Consider the following 19180-nt stretch of genomic DNA (forward strand, 5'->3'; position numbering starts at 1 on the left):
CATCGTAAAATGCAATGTATTGTATAAATGTTGGCTATGAACAGGATGATAAAATAATTGCAATAACATATTAATGAAGTATTTGTTCCCAAAAGCTTACTGTCCTCAACCAATAAGAATAGTTTTATTGCTTTTTCTTAATTATAAAATAACATAATTGTGTGATACGTAAATTATATCTCAACAAGCTGTTTAAAAAAAGGCAGAACAAGAACGTTGTAGAAAAGACAAACAATGAGGATAAAATAAAAATGTTCAGTAATCCCAATTCCCACAGATAATCACTAATGACATGGTTTGTTTCCTATTATTTTTGGTGTATGATACACAGCTAAAATAGTGCAATAAGTAACTTTGAAGTCTTTTTCACTTAATGTATTGTGAACGTTAAATATTCTTTGCCTCTACTCAGTGTTCTGTCATATAAATATTTTATAAAGAATTTAAACAGTTCTCTATTATTGCACATCTAGCCTGTCTCCAAGTTTTTGACAATGTCAAAGGATAGCTCTTTAATGAATATCCCTGTAGCTATATTTTAAGCATATTTGTGATGATTTATTAGATACACTTCTAGCTATCTAGTTGATAAGCAAAATATGTAACTCTTTTAAGGTTTAAACATACACGTGCATGCATGCGCACACACCTCTTAAGGTTGACTTAATTTATATACTCTGTATACCATTGCACTTTCTTTTATATATATTCCCCAATACTAGATATTATTAAAAAATCTTTTCCAATTTGACAAGTGAAAAATGATATCTTACACTTGTAATTTTGTCTCCTTAGATTCTTAATGAAGTTAAAAACTTTCTCAAATTATTACTGGCCATTTAGAAATTATGTCCTTGGACCATTTTTCTTAAGTGTTGTATATCTTTGTTAATTTGTAAGATCTTTACAATTTAATAAGGGTATTAATTCTTTGCCATCCATTTGCTTTGAGTTAAAGAAAAACTGCTGAAATGGAAGTGATACAGATTTTTCCTTAGAAAGAAGACCAGTCCTGCTGAAATGGGTTATAGAAACAAAATATGCTCTAACTGCATTCACTTGGCTGTGAATAAGTTTGTTAAGTGTATACTTATAACTTATTAACTAAGGATTAACTCACACAGGTAGAGACACTATGTTATTCCTTCTGTGTAGAAGCAAAGGGGGAAGTTACTTATAACCCAAATGTTTGCCTCAGTTGTTTTCTGTCAAATACTTCCAAATCAAGAGCCAGAAAGCATCATCTTTACAAATAATTGTGGCTTTACTGAGGTATATAAATTATTTTATGTTAAATAAAGGAAAATTGTAAATAGTTTTGGGCATTAGCCAATCTTGTATTTATAGTATCCATTTCCAACAATTTTTTTTATTAAGGTATCATTGATATACACTCTTATGAAGGTTTCACATGAGCAACATTGTGGTTACTACATTCACCCCTATTATCAAGTCCCGCCCACACCCCATTGCAGTCACTGTCCATCAGCGTAATAAGATGCCACAGAGTCACTACTTGTCTTCTCTGTGCTGTACTGTCTTCCCCATGACCCCCCCCACACCATGGTACCAATCATAATGCCCTTCAATCCCCTTCTCCCTCCCTCCCAACCCACCCTCCCCCACCCCTCCCCTTTGGTAACTGCTTGTCCCTTCTTGGAGTCTGTGAGTCTGCTGCTGTTTTGTTCCTTTAGTTTTACTTTGTTGTTATACTCCACAAATGAATGAAATCATCTGGCACTTGTCTTTCTCTGCCTGGCTTATTTCACTGAGCATAATACCGTTTAGCTCCATCCATGTTGTTGCAAATGGTAGGATTTGTTTTCTTCTTGTGGCTGAATAATATTCCATTGTGTATATGTACCACATCTTCTTTATCCATTCATCTATTGATGGACATTTCCAATAATTTTAATTCAAAATATTTTTAAAGGTCAATTTGTGCTTTCTTTTAATTCAACTGCTTCATGGATAGGGTAGTTTTTTTCTATCTTAGCAGTAACCTAAATTGGGACAAACAGGCTGGAACTGCAAGACAAACAAAAGGAACGCCTAAGATTGGATTGGATGACCTGGTGGACTGGATGCACAAATAGAATTTGGTGTTTGATGATGCTGTGTTCCTCTCTCCCTCTCTTTATCTAGTTGGTGCATGACCTTGAGTAACTTTCCCCTTTGCTGTGATGCAGAAGGAATAATAGTGCCTCTATCTGGCCGAGACAGGTGGTGGAAGGAGATGGTTGAGTTGTCCACTGGACCCTTTAAGCATGCAGTATTTTCCAAAGAAAGATGCTTAATCCTTTTGCCTGCTGCTTAAAAATGTAAACATGCTTAGGTGTGTACCTACTCATGTACATGAGTATTAGTTTGCACACACAGTTTGGTGCCTAATCACTCATCTTTAAAAATGTTTTTTGGGGGTTTACCTTTCAGAATTGTAAAATGTATATGTAATTTAAAAATTTCCAATAAGATTACTATTTTTAAATGACTGGCAGTAACTCCTCTTATTAACTAATGTAGATAAGATGGCTACATCTTAACCCAAAGAGGTGTGTAAGGATAATTAAATGGGTCTGTTAAGTTGCCCCTCATCTAGAAAAGGACCACTATTTTTAAACAGAACAGCACATCACTTGCTTTCAGATTGTGGGGTGGGAGTGAGGATAATACTTTAAATGATAGAATTGGCATTTCCATCTGTTATACTTCAAACACAGGCCTCCTTCTCTCTACCAATCACAAATATAAAAATTCTGTCAATAGTTTGGCCATCTGGATTTCCCTTCATACCCTGTTTTCACACCTGGAAATTCAGAGCAGGTCTTTGATTGATGTTTTTCAAAATTGCCTCATAAAATCAAAAGACAGATGAACAATATTTTTCTAAAATTGTAAATGGTAGAATCAACATTCATAACTGTTGTTACTGCTTTTAGAATTGTTAATAGTCTTAGCCTTGGGTTTTCAAATGCTTTTTTAAAAAAATTACCAAACATTACATTCTCACTAGCTGCTTGTATTAAAACAGTGGCAGAGCTAAGAGTAAAGCTGTGGGTCTAGTAGTTGAGTGCAGTAATAAGCACGGTAGAGTTTTCCATTCAACTTTAAATATTTATATGCTCACAGTTTGCCTTCTCATTGGGAGCCAAATATTACCTTTGCTTTGTCAACCGGCAGGCTCTGCTAATAGAATAGACATGTAAAATACCACTTTGAATCTGTCTAAGGGTAGAGCATCATTCTGAAGTTTTACTAAATTAGCGGTTCCACAGATCTGTCTGCCTTTCTCTGCCTTGGTACCGAGCCCAGCCTGGGGTCCAAGGGCTGCCTTACAGCAATGCGGTAGGCCCCAGATTTCCTTCCTCCTTAGTCATTCCTCAAGCAGCAATTTGCCTACTTTTGCTGTTTCCTAATTTTTAAGAGAAATGACAGACAAGGTATTAAGCGTTGGTTTCTCTCTAGATCCTATCAGTTTCTTCAAACACAGTAATCCCCTCTGTGAGTCCCGGAGGACTGCTGGGGATTACTTGGCCCCACTGGCCAGCTGCTCCCTCTCTCCTGCAGAGCTATTTGATTTTAGGGAGTAGGGAACTAATTCTGCTAAGTGTTGCACACTTGGAGACCCTTTTAGCATGACCAACAGTGTAGAAACAGGAGTGCTCATCACTTTCCTGGTATCACAAAACGACCTTGCCACTTAAATACCGCATTTTTTACTTCTTTTTTAGTTCGGATGAGGGAGCAGGTGCCGTCTTTTGACAGAATGAAGCTGACCCTGCCTAGGATCATTCTGTCTGCTAGCTCTGCCCCAGCGAGGAAAGGCCTTTTCAGTAATTACTAATACACTTGAAAGATTCAGGGCACAGGGGTACAATTATATACAAGATCTGGACCATCCACTCTGAACCATGTAGCATTACTAATAAATATGATAAGAGAAACTCTCATCAGGTTAAGAATGTGGAGTTTGAAACATGTTGCTGCCTCATTGAGGTTTTACTTCCTCCTCTCTTTGTAAAGCTTCACAGTAAGTGGCCCGGTGTGAAACTGGAACGTGGTGTGGGGAAAGAGGATGGGTGGAGGAACGGTCATGTTATTAAGTTATTGCAAATGTAGTGACTGGTGATTTCACACGTACACATTTCTCATTACAGGAAGCTCACGCTTCTGAGAAACCATGCCCTGTGGGCCCCTCAACACCAAATTTTCCATTGCCTACCTCTAAAGTCTCAGCTTCCCAAATGCTGACTTATTTTATCATGTCGGTTGCTTTTCTACTAGTGAAGCAGGGAGATGATCACTTGAATTTCAGGACTAAGAAAGCAATCTACCTGACTCGAGCAAATCTAGAGAACAAAAGAGATACAGATTATACTATGTTCTTCCTTCACTTTACAATGCTTCCTTTGAGATGGCTTTTTGTTGTTGTTGTTAATGAAACCAAAATAATCTTGCCAGTAGGCTCATGGAAAATTACCAACTCCATTTGTTCACAGTTGCCCATCCCTTCTCATTTCTTTTCCTTCTTTATATATAGAAACTTTTAAGATTTTTATTTATTTTTCTATTATAAAAAGTAATTTCTAATAAAAGCTCATAAAACTTTGAACAACAAAAAGGCATAGAAATAAAAAAACATACTATACTCCCTCTCTCAGTCCCATTTCTTCCACAAATCAAGTTAAAAGAAAGGTTTTTATATATAAAACTAAAATAGTACCAGAGGTAGTTGCTGTTAAATTGAATTAATGTTAAAGAGCAAAACCTGTTTAGAACAGATCCATACTTGGAAGAGGAAGTTTTGAACCATTTTTACCATTAACTCATTGGGGAATTTGTACTCAAAAGGTCATTTAAGAGTTGGAGGTCCACTGCCTCCTTTTGGGAAAAAGGAGCCACAGGGAATTGTAGGCTTAGTGCCCATCTTCCCTGTCACCTTGGCCACAACTAGTTGAGGCAGGAACCAACATCTGACCAAAAGACAGCCTGCTTCAGGCTCCCTTGCCACTTGTGAGGAGGCCTGGAGTGGCACTGGACTGAAGCAATCAAAGTCTCTCTTGGGAAGTCTGAACTTGAGACAGAGGGAGAGAGACCCTGAGAAAAAGAAAATCAGACTGACTTACAGATACAGTAGTCCAGTGTCAACACAGAAAACTAGAGATGTTGGAAGGAGAAGTCAGTGAGCAAACGCACTGAGGCAATAGATGAGTTTAGTAAATTGAGGCCATGAAAGTGTAGGAAGCCATCAGTTAGTAGAAGAAGCAAGTAGAGAAAGAAGTAGGATGCAGGAGATGCTTCAGGAATGGCAGGGTGCTGGAGAAACTGCTATTTCATTCTGAAGGATGTTCTAGTTCCCCATGAGGACTGGCATGTGGCTCTAGAAACCATTTACTTTGCTTCCTCTACCCTCCCAAGTATCCCTACCTTGGAAACTTTGAGGTAAATGAGTAGTCCTCCATATCTTACAACTTGAAAAATCCCCACTTGTAAAAAGAACAGGTTGTTTATAAATAATCATAAACAGTTTGAGGGAGACATTATAGAAAGACATATAGATGGCCTGGGAGAGCTTTACATGGTGGTGAATGCTTCACCAAGGTCACCACAATTCAGGTTTTGTTTCCTGTACTGTAGATCTCAAAATTTGATTTCATCTGTGCAGTCCATGATGATTTACACCAACTAGGAAATTTATAAGTAATCCAATGTGCATATTTATAAAGTGAGGTCGAATTTTCCAGAGATAGGGATCCCCTTTTTATAGTTTTTGGCTCTGTTGAGTGTCTTCTCTTTATTAAAATTCTCTTTAGGGTCTTCACTCTTTTCTCTGAGCATTACTTCTCATTTTCCTCTTTTGGGTCCATCAATGTATCTGTTCCCTGCGATTTGCCTTCCATCTGTCCTTATTTCCTTGCCCTCCATAGGGATATCTTCCTTTGCCATGGTTCTCTACACCCCGAGTGCCTTCTGTCATGTAGCCTTCACTGCTCTAACACCTTTCCCTGTTTCCGAATCTCTGTGGGACACTTGGGCCTGAAAATTTCATCAGCTTCTCAAATTCCATGAGTTCAGATGGAAATCATTTTCTTCCCCCCACAAAGTTCTTCCTTCTATGTTCCTTCCCCTTCTCTAAAATGGAACCTCAGTGAACCAGGCCCAAAGCTCAGAATCCTTTTACTTCTTTTTTCCTCCTGTGCCCAGTAGCTATCAGTGCAAAGTCCTAGCAATTCTACCCATGTAATACCAATGTCATCCATTCCCCTCGGTATTCATTATCTAATTTTGCATAACAAAATTTACCAAAGTTTAGCAGCTTTAAACAACATATTTATTATTTAATACAGTTTCTGAGGATTAGGAATCTGTGGCTTAGCTGGTTTCTCATGAGGTTGTAAGCAAGCTGTTGCTGGAGCTGCAGCCACCTTAGAGTTGATTAGAATGGAGAATCTGCATCTAAGATGACTCATGTGGTTGACAGTGGGTCCCTCTTCCTTGCTGGCTATTCGGGTCTCTCTTCCTTGCTGGCTATTGGCTAGAGGCTTCAGTTCCTCACAGGGTAGCTTTCTCCATAGGGTTGCTTACAACAGGACAGCTTGCTTTTCCCCATAGGTAGAAAGAAGACAGGAAGGAGGGAGGGGGAGAGGGAAGGCGGGTAGAGGAGACTTACGATGGAAGCCGCAGTCTCTTTATAACCCAGTACTGTTGGTCATACACCATCAGTTTTGGATTATTCTATTTGCTAGAAGCTAATCACTAAATACACCCACACTCAATGGGAGGGGAATTAAGAGATGTGTAGAAGAATTCATAGATATATTTTAAAAACCACTACCACCTCTTAATTTCTACTTCCATAGTTAGCCTTCAGATAAAGGCTAAGATGTTTAAATGGTCTACCTGGCCCAACCTCTCTGAGTGTTCTCAGCCACTTGACTGTATTCCATTTATCTGTCAATCTGCTTTTCTCTCTTTTTGGGTGTTTCTCTCTTTCTATGTCTCACATTCCAGCTCCCCAAGGGAGAAGCTCTGATTGGTTCAGGCAGCTGGTACCTGGTGTGACCTGGAGTACCTAAAGGTTACTGGAGAGCTGGTGAGCCTAAAGGAGTCTCTTTTGGTTAGGTGTTGGCTCCTGGCTCAATCAGTTGTGCCCAAACTGGTGGGTGACTTAACCCTGCCTAATGCTCCCTTATCTGAAGCCACGGTCTCCTCATCCTTCTCTGCCTCCATTGGCCTTTTTCAGAATGTCTCAAGGGCCATTTCCCCTCCTGCCAGAGTCTATGCTCATTGTGCTTCTCTGCCTGGCAAGCTCTTTTCTGTGGTCCCCACTTACCTCACTCCTGTGCATCTTTACATCTCAGTGGTGTCACCTCTTTGGGTACGACTTCCTCACCCCTCCATCTACATTAAATTCTTTGTGATCTCTGAGAATACCTTGTACTTTTCCTTCATAACTCTTGTGTGGTTATTTGTTTAACATCTCATTCCTGTACTAGACTGAAGCCTGTGCAAGGGTGGGACCTTTTTGCTCACAATGTCTGTGAACAGTGCTAGGAACACAGTGATTATTCACTAGAACACATCTCCATCCTCCAGGCTCCTCTGTCGTATGCCATGGTGGTATAAATCCTTCCCTGGCATTAATGTTTCCCCTTGCTGACTTTCAGTGGCCCTCTAGCGCCTGTGGATCACAGCCGCCACTCTAGTCATGGCCCTTGGTGATGGGGCCCCATCTCTCCTTCCTGATTTTGTTTCTCAGCACTCCTTTTAACAGACCGCAAAAGTTCTAACTGCAGTGAATTACTTGCTACTCCTGAAGCATACCTTGTGGCTTACTCTCTCTGCATCTTTGCTTCTGTTGTTTCCAGGATCCTGGAATGTAGTCTCCTCACTAGGATTATATTAAAATCTGCCTTCAGAAAGGCATTAGATTGGATTTTGTGGGCTCCGATATATATATATATATATTTTTTTTATGCACATACACACACACATACATAAAACATACACTTACGTATACTTGATAGGTACTAGGAACTAGTCTAAGAACTTTTTGTATTGTAATTCATTTAATGGTTATGACAACTCCATAAAATAAATCCACTACAGACAGGCACAGAAAGCTTAAGTAATTGGTACAAAGAAACACCTAGTAAATATCAGAGCTGGCATTTGAACCCAGTGTTCTGGCTCCAGAATGCAGCTCTTCAGCGTGTAGCTCACTGCTGTTAGACTGTTGCTTCGTGAGGACAATGGAGATGTCTTGTTGTTCACCTTTGAATCTCCCTAGGGTCTTGCACCCAGTAGGTTCCAACTAATGCTTAACAAATTAATGAAGAGAAACCAGTGGCTCAGACAGAAGGTGATAGAGGAAAGCTCATCCTTTAATGACTGTCCACAGATAACAGTCTCATGTTTTCACTTCTTTGGTCATATTTCCTCCCTGGCCCAAAGGGTCTCATTTGAATCCCTTAGTTCCGTGTCCCAGCTCATGGATCAGAGACATTTAGGAAATGAGTAATCTGGGTGCACCATTTTCTCCTTTTCTGTGATTTGGCTTTTGCCATCTGTACATTCATTCATTCCTATGTAGTTTTTGCTAGATTTGAAAACAAAACAAACTTTTAAAAAAGAGAGAGAGAAAAACAAAGGTAGAAAGAGAGAAACAAAGAAAAGTACAGAATGCCCAGCTAAAATTGAGTTTCAGTTAAACAATTTTTTTTTTAGTATAGGTATATCCTCAATATTGCATGAGGCATACTTATACTAAAGAAAATTATTCACCTATATGACACTTAAATTTAACTGGACATCCTATATTTTGTTTGGTAACCCCATTCCTGTGGCTTCCAGGCCCTGGGCTCTCAGCCTCCCCTGACTGCAGTCTCGGGGCAGTGACCTCATCTTTGGCACTTCATGGGCATTTCATGCTGGGTGACTGTAGCGCCCCATCCAAGCCTCGTCCACTGTGAATGCATTGTTTGCCTGTCTTGTAGTAAAGAATCAGCTGACATCAGGATTACTAAACAGTACAAACCAAATGTGCTTTCCCAAGCCATAGTTCTCCAAGGCCCAAGTAAAATTGAAACAGTTACTGAGAATCAATACAAATACTAGTTTTCAAGGGTTGGGACCAAATCAACTTGATTGGACAGAGACTCTCTAGGTAATGAACTGTCCCCAGCACAAGCGTGTGTGTATGTAAAGGGGGTCCTTACAGGTACAGAGTAGGTATACCAGCTATGAGCATTTATTCTCACTCACTTTTAAGAGCTTTATCAGTTTACACGGAATTTTCGCAGACCAACATAGAAGAAGCATGAAAAAGGCATCTAAGGAGGAAAATGTGTGTTCTTAATTCATGTCCTTTGCCTTTAGTGAGGCTAGTTCCAGGCTTAATTTTTCCCAGGACAAGTGGGAGTCAGCTTGATGATAATAGTTTGCTTTTCATGATTTTAACCTTTATTATGAACATTTTCAAACAAAATAAAAATGAGCAATGTAACCAACTACATGTATATACATCACCTAACAGAATAGTTACTAACATTTTGCTATCTATACCTCCTGAAAATTTAGCTGAATTAATTCATAGACACCGTGATATTAAACTCTTAAATACTATCAGAAAGTGAGGATATTTTCTTCCTCAACCACAGCACTATTATCGTACTTACAAATTAGCAGTAATTTTTTTCTGTCATGTAATACTTAATCTGCATTCTATTTCCTCACTGTCCTCCAAATGCCTATTTACAGTCAATTTAGTTGACTCAGGATTCAAACCAAGTCCACACACTGCGTTTGGTGTTGATGCTCTTGATTGACTATTCATAATCACTTGTAGCTTTGACCTGGTGTCAGTAGCCTGGCCTCAGGGATACAGGAAGGTCTGATGGGTTTAGGGCAAATCCAATTTGAGAACCCCAAGAAGGCCATGGCTTCAGAAGTTTGAATGTTTTGGGGTCAAGCTAAGATGACCCAACTGGCTCTTCCTAAGCCCTTCCAAGTGTTAGATCCGGCTGCCCTCCCTCCTTGCCGTGCTGTGAGGGCCTTCTCACTTCAGGGCCCTCCTGCTCACTGATCTGCCCGCCTAGATTCTCTCACCGCTCATGCACCTCCCTTCCCTCCCACATGCCCTCCCCAACATACCCTTTACCTAATGGATTCCTACTCATCCTCAAACTATGAACACAAATGTTACTTCCTCAGAGAAGCTCCCTTAGACTCCCCCACCTCCCCACCCAGAGGAGGCCGGAAATCCCTGTTAAATTGTCATTGCACCATAAATTTCTTCTAGAGCATGTACCCCATTGCAATTAAAAATATTTAGTGAATTACCTTTTGAATGTATGATTTCCCAGCTGAGATGTAAAACTCCATGAGGAAAAGAGCTATATTCATTTTGCCCACATTTGTATCCCAGAATCTAGCAGAGGGCTTCACAAACATAGGCCATCAATAAAATATTAAAGAATAAATGAACGAATGAATGACTGGATAGATGGAAGTAGATATGAATTACTCACAGTTCTGGGGAGCTTTGAGTAATGGATTAACCAGGCCAGCTGGATACTCTAGGGCCTCCTATGAGTCTGAACGGGTAGTTCTAGAGAATGGTCAGCTGGAAATGCTTTTGGATGAGTGAAGGTTGTAGAGGAATTTGAGAAATTTGTTCTATGTTATCACCTTGGCCAAGGGGTGTTTCTTTGCATTCATTCCTTAGATGTAGAGCAAGTTCTCAAAACCACCCACCCTTGATGACAAATCACAAGGAGATGAAAGTCCCTGAGATTTCTGGCTTCTAAAATTTTTTCTTCTCAGGTGAACAGCTCAGAAACTGTTGCTGAAGAAAAGATGAAACCTTGGGTCCCACACATTTCCCTGAAAACTACTAGACTCAACACAACTAACTGCACAGAAAAGTCTGTGACAAAGCAATGTTAATCTTCTGTAGAATTTCACTAAATAATTTCCTACTGAGATCTCAGCGGCTCCTTCCATAATGTTCTGAGTAAATGTGTTGAAGCTACTTAAGCACAGTACTTTCCTCAGGAAGACAGGGCCCACAGACACTATTTACATGCACTAGTGCCATTTAGATCTTAACCATAAATTACTGCATGAAGGTTAATAGAACTGAGCCAAGCTTTAGGGAAGGCCTTATGCGCAAAATTGCCTCATATATTGGCGGATGATATTAGAAATAAACATTGGGGAGAACAAGAGGTGTGGCAGGGACAAAAGATCAAAGTTCTTTGAATATCACTGGAAATCCCCATCAACAGAACAGCAGAGCAGAGATGTTAATTTCTAGGGAGCTATTTTATTCCAGCAGCAGAAAATTCATTTTATGGTTATTTATTTCCTTATTGCCCTTTTGGCCTTCAGTTGGTAAAACAGTCCATTTAAAATGCCTCCTGAATTAGCTCCAAAAACTTTCTTTGGTGCTGTTAAGGTCTGCCACCTGAAAAGAGTAACAGCCTATAATGTTGGTCAGAGAAGCCCTCCACTCCCCAAATGTTATAAATGTCCAGTGACATCCTTAAGTGAAAAAGGCATGCCTGCCTTATATGACTGTCATGTGATGGTCAGATGGTTTTATTGCAGCCCCATGCATGTTGGTTATATTCCTTATCTGCTTTTGAGCAACTACAGAGAACCTAAAACATTTCTAAGTCTATCATTCTCTGAAAGGAAACATGACTGCTGTATGCCTGGGTTTGAAATGAATTACAGCTTATTTTGTAGTCACTCTGACAATTTACACAGGAAAGCAAATGGATGAGTTTGGTAGTTCTCCTTTTTTGAGTCTTGTTAGACTCCAGATCAGGTGTCCACATACCCAGTTCCCAAATCTTACTGGTTTAAAGACCTAAGTGAACTCACAGATTTTCCGCAAACTATCCCATATCAGCCCAGGAGACTGAAAGGTGAGTGATATTCAGCACCTGGTTTTTGGGTCTCCTCCATTAAGATGTGAGAACGGCTGCAATGATACCCCCACCAAGCCTGCCTTCCTCCAGGCTGCCATGTCAGGCCTCGTGAGGGCCGGCAGGGTCAGCTTCCTCTTGCAAGAAGGCCAAACTGATCCCTCATTCTCCATACATGCACATGTGGGCTGGGATTCTGGAGGGTGCGAGTACCAGTGAGACCCAGAGGATATGATAGGTGGCACTTCACCCACTGTTGTCTTGTAGTTCCCCGAGGATGGAGTGCTGGTCAGTAGCTCAGAGACACGTGCTCTAGGAGGAAGTAGAGAATATCATCTGAGAGGGGAGAATTCCTGTAGGAGGGGAGGAATTGCATATCTGTGCAGCACGAGAACAACTGTGTGACAGACACTCCCACAGTCAGGAAAGATGCTCTGAGCTGTGCAAGACTAATTCCATCCCTCAAACAGCACATGAGGACCTTTCTTTTTTTTTTGCTGTTTTTACACCAGAGAAACAGACACATTGTGGTGTGGAGGGAAAGGAACACTTAAGCCCACTTGTTATTTTCCCAAGAATCCCCAAACCGTGAATACAAATGGAAATTGCCAAACTGCAACTAAGTTGCTGGAAGCTAGTATGTCTCTGACAGGAATTAGTAATTCCTGCGGGGGGAAAGCAAGTTGTCTGTATAACAAAGGTTTGGCTTTCACCCAAATGTCCTGTTTTCCCTGACCTCATTTTGGAACTGACATCCCTGAATTTAAAGAAAAATTCAAAGCTTTACATATTTTCAGCCTCTTCTCTTCTCCCTCTAAGGATGAGAGGGTCTGGTATTACATAAAGCAGCAGTTTCATTTTGTTCCCCTCCTTCCTTCCTTCCCTCTTTTTCCTTCTCTGTTTCCCAGCCTCTCAAAACCTCTTTCCATCTACCCATCCATTTTTCTATCTATCCATCTGTCCATCCATCCATCTACCCTAAAAGCTACTTCCTTCAAGTTTTGGGGAGGTACTTCCTGGTTCTGGTAATTTTGGATTTAGTAAACAAATCCACTCTTGCTTTATGATTTTGTAGACCTTAATAGGTATCCCTTCTTGGTTTTTGTCTTTTACTTTCATCCTATAAATGACGAAAAGAGCAATCTCAAATCCTGCTCACTCAGTCATTTTTCCTAATAACTTTAAGTTAGCATTGCTCTCTCTCCCCTTCCTATTTATTTTCTGATAATATTTAATTTAGAGTTTTATTATATGTTGTATTAATTTTCTATTGCTACTGTAATACATTACCACAAATGTATTTAAAATAACACAAATGTATTACTTTGCAGTTCTGTAGGTTGGAAGTCCAAAGGGGTCTCATTGGGCTAAAGTCAAGATGCTGGTGGGGCTTTGTTCCTTCTGGAAGCTCTGGGGAGAACCTGTTTCCTTACTTTGTCCAGTTTCCAGAGGCTGCCTGCATTCCTTGGCTCATGTCCCCCTTCTTTCACCTTCAAAGCCAGCAGCATAGCATCCCTGTCACCTCACTTCCGTCATTACATCTCTCTTACACTCTTCTGCCTTCCTCTTCCACTTTTAAGTACCTTTGTGATTACACTGGATCTGCCTTGATAATCTAGAGTAATCTCCCTATTTTAACTATAGCAGAGTAGCAATTTAATTACATGTACAGCTTTGATTCCCCTTTGCCACGTAACCTAGCATATTCACAGGTCCTGGATTTAGGATGTGGACATCATATTTGGGGGCAGGGCCCATTTTTCTGTCTACTGTGTATTTCTGTCTACTGTGTACCCCTTTGTAAAGTTGTTTCCATTTTGACGTAGGAAATTTTGATTTAGGTAGACTGTGGACTTCTTGAAAGCAAATATTTTGCTTTCCTTTATTAGCATTTTTTGAAATGTCAGATTTTGTAGGATCTTGATAAATACTTGTCCATAGCTCACAATTGCTTTATGACTTCAGTCATCCTTCCATTTTATTATGTCTTTCCTGGAAATATATGCAGGTAGAATACCAAGGTGCTGATGCACTTCATTTACACACGTGTTGGTTCATGTTTGCTGGAAGGAGTTATTGGGAATGCCATCATGGTTAGTAGTTAGCATCTTCACAACTCTGTTTTGGTTTTATAATGGATAAAAATAGCCAATTAGAACTTGTGGATATATGAGAGAAGATAGAAGTAAATGACAAGTGCAGAAGTATCTTTGTGATTCCTCCACCAGCTCCTGGAGACAGATGGCTTCTTTCATGCGACAGTGGGAGCCAGATTTTAGACTAAGCCGGATGCTGACAGCCCTTCCTTCCTGGAAAGTCCCAGAACCTCCCACAGGAGAAAACAACCACAACATTTCTATCATATTCCAAAGAATTCTGCCACTGGCTTGGAACTGACCAAGCATGTTACATTCTACCTATAAAACCAAAGAATTTCTTCCAGAGAGTTCAGAGAGGAAAAGGGGCATTTTATTCTTGCTGATCTGCTCTCTCTTTATGTTTTGGCCCAGTTACAAGTGTAAGTTTAACCACAGACACCACAATTTGTTAATTCATTTAAACAAAACCAACTATTTGTCAGGTGCTGTATTGCCTGCTAGTCAAAAGCATTTCTTTAATAACATTTTTATAGGTTTACTATGTGCCAAGTATTTTTCCATGTGACTCAACCATACTGCTTGTTTAGTCCTCATAACAACCCTCAAAAGATGTTATTTTTATTTTGCCTGTTTTACAGATGGGGAAACAGATTCAGAGTGATTAAATAATTTGGTCAAGTGGTAGAGCCAAGCTTCTATCTAGTTGTCTGGCTCTGGAGTTCTTGCTCTTGACCACTACAGCATGCTGCCTCCCCTTTAGCCAGCGCCTGCTTACATGCATCTGTGTGATGTGAAATGTTACATGCTGGGCTGTGATAGAGAAGACAATACGCAAGCAATAACAAATACAAATTGATTGGCTGTTTGTTTTGTGCACTGCTGTATTCCCCAGCACCTAAAACAGTGCCTGGTACATAACTAGGGACTGAATAAATATTTGTGGGATGTTGTTGAAAGATTCTGTGATCTTCTATGAAGTAAACAGATTGGATGAGATGGCAGACTCTCATGGGAACCTACTTAATACAGAGTGGTGAGGGAGGGCCTCTCTGAGGAGATAACATTTAAGCTGAGACCTAAAGGATAAAAAAAGGTCATCATGAAAAGAGCATGAAGAGCATTCAGGCAGAGGACCAGCATGGCAGGCCTGCAGTGGGAGAGAGCCCGACATGTGAGATGGCAGAAGCCAGCATCTGGGAAGCAGGTGTGCAAGGCAGCTGTGGAAGGAGGTGAGGCGAGGGTGGCTGGAAGCTGGGTAATATAGGGCCTTAGCATTACTAGAATTCCCTCTGGGGTTAACAGAAGGGCACATGGACTCTGCCCTCAGGCACTTTTCAATCCTGTTGGAAAGAAAAGGCAAACAGGAAAAAAAAAGATAAAAATTGTATTTTAGCCAGCACCTCTTATTCTTCGGTGAACACGTTCACTTGTGGTTTTTTATGTTTTTTGGCTACTTAAAAATTACTCCTGCATTCTCTTCTCAACTCTAAAAGGTTTTGACTCTAAAAATTAGAGACTGGCTTTTCATTTGGACACACCTTAAAACATTGGAACATCTGCTTTGTTGTCTGGTTAGATTTTTTTTTTAACTAATAACCAATTTATTCAAAAGGTTGATTTAAGCATCTGCAATGGTGACTTCAACCTCTACTCCTGGCTCAATACTGATGGAAGTCATCTGCTTAACAATCTCAGAAGGACTGTGTGAGTCAATGAGATGCTTGTGGATGCTCATCTGAAAAACGATCCCAAGTCTTAGAACCTTCACCACAAGGTGTTTTTCTTGTAGTGATTCTCAGAGTCTTGGTAGGCATCCGAACCAGTCCTTCCACTTTGAGGTTCTTTTCCTTTGCACCTCTTATCAAGTCAGCGCATACCTTCTCCAAAGACTTTACGTTGCGGCTGGTCAGGGTAATTCTAATTTGGTGAATCGCCACCTCTGGTTCCATGGGTGTCTTTCCAGTATCTTTAAAAGCCATGGCTGCGGCGCGGCTTCCTGATCGACTTGTTCCTCGGCAAGAGTGAACAGCGGTGAGTCAGGAGCAGGAGCGGGCGAAACGGAGGTCCGCTACGGCATCGACCACGTCTTCTTCAAAGAGAGATCTGGTTAGATTTTGATCCATGCAACTGAGCTGTTGCCTACAGTAGTTTTAAGTGGGTCCCAATAGCTCGCAAGGTCCTAAAGCTAATATTTCATATTTGCAGTACTTTTCACAAGGTCTAAATTTGGTTTGCAAGTTTGTTCTACTTTGTTTTAAAGTTCTGATTCACAGCTGAACATTGTAGTGAAAAACCACACACTATATCTGTAGCAGTGCCTTGGTTATGAAACTATCTAGGAAGTATTACAACATGCTTGAAATTAGCCAGAGAAATTTAAGAAGTTGAAATGGACTTGTAAAGTACAATTTTCTTTTTTTAAAACAGCATTATTGAAACATGATTGACATACCATACAATTCACTCATTTACAGTGTACAGTACAATGGCTTTTAGTATATTCAGGGTTGTGTAACCATTACCACAATTAATTTTAGGAAATGCTGTAATCACCAAAAGAAACCCTGGGCCACTAATATTCACTCTCCCACGTCTCCTCCCATAGCCTCCCAGCCCTAGGCAACTGTTAATCTACTTTCTGTTTGTATAGATTTGCCTGTTGTGAACATGTTATATAAATGGAATCATGCAACATACGGGTTTTTTATGACTGGCTTCTTTCACTTAGCATAATGTTTTCAAGGTTCATCTATGTTGTAGCACATGTCAGTATTACTTTTTGTTGCCGAACAATATTCCATTGTATGAGTACTACATTTTTGTTTATCAGTTGATGGGAATTTGAACTATTTCTATTTTTTGGCTTTATGAGTTATGCTGCTATCAACAATTTTGTACAAGTTTTTGTGTGGTCTTAAGTTTTCATTTTTGATAGGGCTGTATCTAGGAGTGGAATTGTTGGGTCCTATGATAATCCCATGTTTAACATTTGAGGAACTGTCAAACTTTTTCAGAGTGCATCATTTTACATTTCCACCAGCATGTATGAGGGTTCCAATTTCTCCATATCCTCACTAACATTTCTTATTGAATCTTTTTGATTATAGTCATCCTGGTGGGTAGGAAGTGGTATCTCATTGTGGCATTAATTTGCTCTTTTTGGTTTTCTTATTATTTTACTTTTTTAAAATTCCCAAATATCCAAAATTACATTCTAAAAAATATTGTGGTATGAGCACTGCCAGTGTGAAGGAAGTCATATTGTGATATAATTATATTGTGAAAGTGTTGAAATCATGGATGAGCAGCAAGCCTCATGTATAAGCCAAATTTGTTAAAGTAAATATTTGCAATCCTGGCTTGAATTTAAGACGTTCATTAAAGATTCTAATATAGATGATGCTGTAGCCTTGAGTATTGCATTAGGTAATTTACAACAAATGGCTTCATTTAGCTACTAAATATGACCTCAGTACTTCAGAAACATTCTCTAAATCTCATCTGTCAAGTTTATATTGGTCTAAGTCAATGCTATTTCTCCTGTTATAGAAAGGACTATCAAAGGGAATTGAGTTCCCAGTATGATGTGGTGGATGAGGGGTAAGGACTTATCTCCTAATCCTTAATGTTAATTTAGAAAGTAATAGATTCTCAGGATCAAAAGGAATCTTGGAAGTCATGTGTCTATCATCTGTATAAAAATTTCCATAGTACCACACATGATTGAATACTTCCAATGGCACAGAAGTTCTTCACTGAATAAAGCAGCCCATTCTGTTGTTGGAACTTTTGATGTTTATTTTTTATACTGAGCCACCTTCTGCCTCCATGTCCCGTTTACCCATTGCTACATGTTCTGTCCTTGAGAACCATGAAGAATTAAAAGTACATAATAGGTACTGAATAAATATTTGCTGAATGATTGAGATTATTATCTGAATTATTTACAGTAAATGTTCATGTATTGCTTTTATAATTTAAAATAAAAATGAAGAGAAAAAAATGACACACATTCACACACACTCTCCCCACACTAGTCTGAACTTTTGTTTCCTCTTTTATCTATGTACTTATTAGTTTTAATATTATTGCAGAAGTAATAAGTTTGTTGTAGAAAATTCATAAACATTAAAGTAGAAAATTTTTATTTTTAAGCAAATTTGTTTCATACTTTCACTTTACCACTTAGTAAGGTCTTTGAATGTGATTATTTTTAATGATTATATATAATATTCCATATTACAGTCTCACCATAATATATTGGAATTATAATACATTATCCTCTTGATAGACACTTAGGTGCTTTCAGATTTATAAATTAACATCCTCTCTTTTGTATTCTTTTCTCCAAATGAACCACACCTTTTGCCTTAAAACCTCATGTGCCCTTTGTCTCGTTTACTGTTGCATACACCCTAATTAGCCAACTTCCCTCTTCAAATGAGGTTCCCCAAGCTGAGCACGTAATCCACATAGATATAGGGTGATGAATGGGAAGTTCAGGTGAGCCACTACATTTTTTTGAACATTGTGTTTTTAGCCACTCAGACCAAAATGGCAGTAGTTTTGCTTGTTGCCTTTCACTGTGCTCCTTGGAGGACAGATCTGCCCAGCCTCATGTGCTTTAACTTCTATTTCCAATGTCTGTGGCTATTCCTGTGTGGCCTCTCTACGTGAATTCTCAGGTATGTCCATTTCTACTCCACTGTGGAGAACTTGTCCCCATGTGATGTTGAGCCACACTGCTTCGCTTGGCAGATCCTCAATACCAACAATTTGCATCACCTTAAAAATACTCTAGATTTAAGTCTAAGTGACTAAATGTAAGCAGTTTTTCTTACTTGAGAAGACTTTACTTCCCAATGGATAAAAGTAAGGAAGCTAAGTGATATATGAGGTTCCATAACTCATTTGTCTTCCTCCTGTTTTGCAACTTGGAAGCTAATATGGGAGATGAAATAATGGACTTCGTTGACTTCAGTGCACCTGCTGCTGAACGTGTAAATTCATCCTTCTCCTGCAGTCGGACATGACTTGCTAGGCAGCTTCCAACGTGAAAGTTGTGACATGAATAATTCTGCCTGGAAATAAGGTCAGCCTTATCCTCCTGAGATCCGCAATGTGAGCGAGGGCAGAGAGCTACATAAA

General features: G+C 39.6%; 1 long non-coding RNA gene and 1 pseudogene across 1 annotated transcript in view; one reads left to right on the forward strand and one right to left on the reverse strand.

Moving 5' to 3' along the window:
* Positions 1–19180, forward strand: part of LOC118910282 (uncharacterized) — a 135165-nt gene that overhangs the window by 86450 nt on the left and 29535 nt on the right. The gene's annotated exons all lie outside the window — the stretch shown is intronic.
* LOC118910256 (40S ribosomal protein S20-like) lies at positions 15610–16142 on the reverse strand (annotated as a pseudogene).

This window comes from Manis pentadactyla, chromosome 11, assembly GCF_030020395.1.
Source record: "Manis pentadactyla isolate mManPen7 chromosome 11, mManPen7.hap1, whole genome shotgun sequence".
Lineage (NCBI taxonomy): Eukaryota > Metazoa > Chordata > Mammalia > Pholidota > Manidae > Manis > Manis pentadactyla.